Raw genomic sequence first — 4,265 nt, 5'->3', positions numbered from 1 at the left:
CTGAAATCTTTTATCTGATGATTGAAGAAATCTGGTCAAAGCTTTCTCTAGATCGGTTATCCTGGTCTCCAAGCCTGAAACTCGGTTCTCCATGTTCAGAGCTTGTTGTTGGAAACCCAGTGGTGTCATAGCCTTTTGTTGCCCTGGATTACTCCATGAAAAATTGGCTGGCTCCTCCAACCCGGATTGTAGGTGTTGCTATATGGATTCCCTTGGCCTCTCATTGGATTACCCACAAAATCCACTTGTTCAACAGAGGATGTACCACCAATAGAAATAGGGCAATCAGACGAAGCATGTCCTCCTCCACACCCGGTGCAACTAGTCAAGGTCGCCACTCTAGGAGAAGTTACAATATCTAATTTCTTGCTCAATGACTCAACCTGGGCCACCAATGAAGTAACTGCATCTATCTCATGAAGTTCGGCTACCTTCTTTCTGTCTCTTGTGTTCCACTAGTAGCTATTCATGGCCATTTCATCAATGAGATGTCAGAATTCTTCAGGGGTCTTGCTTCCTAAGGTACCTCTTGCTGTTGCATCAAGTAACTATCTTGTGCTTGGGTTTAAACCATTGTAAAAAGTCTGAATGATCATCCACTCAGGGAACCCATGTTGAGGACATTTTCGCAGGAGCTCCTTGAACCTATCCCATGTCTAAATAAGAGACTCCAATTCCATTTGCACAAAGGATGATATCTCATTCTTGAGCTTCTACCATCTCCTCCCCCTGTAGGGATCGATGCTCTAGGTAATGAATGTAGCCACTACTTTGCTCTCCCATTCAAGAAAAATGGGAAGGCCCTCAATCTAATAGCATTATCCATAACTCCATTAATCTTAAGCATGTCACACACTTCCAAGAAGTTCTTGATGTTATTGTTTAGATCCTCATCGGCCAAACCATTAAAATTTCCTGATTGTTGTATCATTTGGATGAATGCTAGCTTTAGCTCAAAATTCTGAGCCGTAATCGGTGGCCACACAATACTAGACTGTGTGCCCAAAGCTGAGGGTCTGGCATAATCTGAGAATGCTTTCTACTGCTCATTCTGTTATGCCATATTTTCTGACCCTTCACCTTCTACTTCAGCTGGATGGTTTTGTTCTTGCATTGGTTCTTTGCCTCTTCTAGGGAGTGTTCATTCAAGTTTAGGATCACCTTCAACCAATGTCGAAGGGTTGCCTCGGGTCATAACTTGGAGCTTCAACCGAAGAAAGAAAAAAAATCAGAATGATGGAAGAATAAGAAAGTGTGAAATAGAGTATATGGTGAATAGCTAAACTAGAAAAGTGTAAAGTGTCTCTAAATTCCTATTCTCTAGCAACGGCGCCAAAAACTTGCGAACACCTTTTGCGTGTTGACCGCAAGTGCATGGGTATGTCGAAGAGATAATAATACCCTAGTGAGCGGGTAGTCATATCCATTGAATAGTGATTAGAAATATAAGGATTTGCTATTAAACTAGAACAAAGATGAATTGATAGTAAAGTTAATAAGTCAATGTAAATAAAAATAAGAAAATAAGAAGGAGACACAAGTAAATGATAAGAGAGGCACCTGACAGAAAGTGGGGCACCCAGACATTGCCTACCTTAGGACTAATGTTTCAAGTGCAAGACCAATCATTATGTCTCCTAATTGTTATCTATTGAGTCATGGAAATCCTTAAACACATTGTGATAAAACTTAAGGTGAGCCATGACTAACCCTACACTATGCCCCGGTGGAGAAATTGCTTAGTCTCAACACCTCACACGGTGCTAGGTTGCTTTAAGCTCTAGGGATTCCAAGTGATAAGCCCTATTCCCTAATGTATATCTAACCCTTTGGTCTAGGTGAAAGACCCTTAGTCACAATTAAGCCCCAAATACTAAGGATTACTTCAACGCTTTACTCTGTTGCTTGTGCAAGTAATCCCCAACGGAGTTCGTCTCTTAGCACTTCACTCTATTGTGACCGCAAAGAACACTTGGAATATGGAGGTAGGATAAATCACACCGAATGGGAAAGGGGATGTTCCGTTACCTCTCGACTCACCCTCTCAACCCTCTCCAATCTAGCACTATCTAGCCTTCATGGTGTATCACTCATCACAAAGGTTACCAAAATGGATTCTCAACCCTAGTGTCACTATAAGGGAAAATCAACTTAATAAGCATTCAAGATTGCAACTCAATTAAAGACATCAATTAAAGAAAGCATAATAAAAGGTCAATGAAATAATAACATCCCAGGGTTTACATGTCTAAGTACCCACTAGGGGTTTAGCTATCTATGGAGCAAAATACAATTAATAATGAAATCAAAACTAAAGATATGCAATCAATGAATAAAACCCCTTTGGTAGTCGTGTCGATGGTTTTGTGGAGTAGCCGCATCTTCTTCGAAGGTTCCCTCATCAAGCCAAAGTCACAGCTCACCATATTGGTGCTGACGAAAGCTCCCCCAATAATTCTCTTCCGAAGGAATGCGGTGTCAAATTCTGTCAAACCACTCTAAAAGCATAGCCAAAGCCTCTCCAAACCCTACCCGCATGCGCCTCCAAAGATGGTGAAGAGATGGGCAAAAGATGGGAAAACGAGTCCTCCAATATGGCTGAAATCGTGACTTAATTAGGGTTGGAATCGGGTATCCACATAGGCCTGTGGAATTTCCACATGCCCGTGTGAATCTGTAGAAATTTCTTTTTAGCGGCCTATGAACAATAACTGCTATAGTAATTTGCTGTATTGATTTGCTGCAGTACTCTGCTAAAAACACTCCCGAATCAACACTTTTCATCAAGGTAACATAAACGGGAACACGCTCATGCTATAGATTGTGTTGCATCTTCAAATAGAAACATATTTGCCGACATTCTTGCTAGCATTACAGAAGTCAGAATATGCGAATGTGACTGTCTTTGTGCCCTCCAAAGATGTAATTGTTTGAGCACACGAGGTTGGCACACATTCACGTATCTTCGAGCACAACTTGTGTATTTACGTTTGTTCATTCCAAGATTTCATCAACAAAGTGCAATCACAATCTACTTTTGCTTCTTTCCTCTATATTTGACTCCACAACCCTACATGCACAAGAGAACACAAAAACACTTGTATTAGTCCTAAAATTAGATAAAAGTAATGCTCATCGTAAGAAAAGCATAGTTCGTATTAATAATACACAAGCACTTATCAACTCACTTGTTGGAGTTTCTTTGGTCTAGGACATGATATGCTAGATTAGCAACTTTTTCTTTCCCTCTCGAGAGTTTGACTGCTCTGTGATCCTTAACACTACTTTGTGTCCCTCTTGTGTACACCTTGCATCTTATGTCTATCTAGTGAGTGATGTTTTATAATAGGGGGTATGATCAGTACATACTTTGTATTTCTAAGTTAAGATATATGTACAGTAGATAGAGACACCTACTTTACAGTGTGTAGTCATTCCCAACAAGTTGGATACAAAGTGTATGCCCTAGTGGGAGAGAGAGCTCCCTCCTGGGAGGTGTGAAAGCTACTGACTGCAAAAAAAAATAGAAGAGCGAAAGGGTAATAATGCATAAAATTATGAAAAATGTATGAGTGAGACTAAAAAAAACCCCAAAAAGTTTCTTTACATGATCTAGGAGACAGACACTTGGGAAAATACTTTTTGCCATAGAGTAGACTACTCTTTGTAGAGGAATAATCATGCTACCTGGTGTTTGATTGTTCCCTCGTACTACTAATACTCCATACTTAGTTACTTAAGATTGAACACTTATCATGTATTCTATTTTTATCTGTTTTATTTGCTTGAGGACTAGCCAATGCTTAAGTGTGGGATATTTGATAAGTGCTAAATTGACCATATTTTCTATATCATTTACATGGCATTTAGCATGAAATTTTACTTGTTTAGAACCTCATTAGCACAAAATATCGTTCTTTTGTTCACCACAACCCTTATTTTTGTTTTAGAAAAAAAGAAGCAAATTTGGGGGTGTTTTGAAGCAAAATGAATAAACTTGCTGAATCAAGTCTGCACCATGACTCACAATAGGTATTATGACAACTTATCACTCCTGTTGTCTATACTTACCATTGCTATGATCAAGCCATGGCAGCATGAATCCACCAATAGCAACATAGAAGCCAAAACGACCTCACAACGACCATTGTGAAGTCCATCACCGCCATTGTTAAGACACATAACACCCAAAGACCATGCTATGATATGACTTGGATCCCAAATAATAACTTACTCATAATGGGCATCACAACGTCGTTGGTGAG

At 39.7% G+C, this 4,265-nt stretch overlaps 1 non-coding gene across 1 annotated transcript; it reads left to right on the top strand.

Annotated features, from left to right (window-relative positions):
- The first annotated feature begins 606 nt into the window (after positions 1 to 606).
- On the top strand, positions 607 to 713 carry LOC120271208. The gene has a single exon (XR_005539829.1). It is a non-coding gene; the product is annotated as a small nucleolar RNA R71 (small nucleolar RNA).
- Positions 714 to 4,265: the final 3,552 nt, after the last annotated feature.

This window comes from Dioscorea cayenensis, chromosome 10 (assembly GCF_009730915.1).
Source record: "Dioscorea cayenensis subsp. rotundata cultivar TDr96_F1 chromosome 10, TDr96_F1_v2_PseudoChromosome.rev07_lg8_w22 25.fasta, whole genome shotgun sequence".
Taxonomy (NCBI): domain Eukaryota; kingdom Viridiplantae; phylum Streptophyta; class Magnoliopsida; order Dioscoreales; family Dioscoreaceae; genus Dioscorea; species Dioscorea cayenensis.
This window is presented reverse-complemented; position numbering and strand designations above follow the sequence as displayed.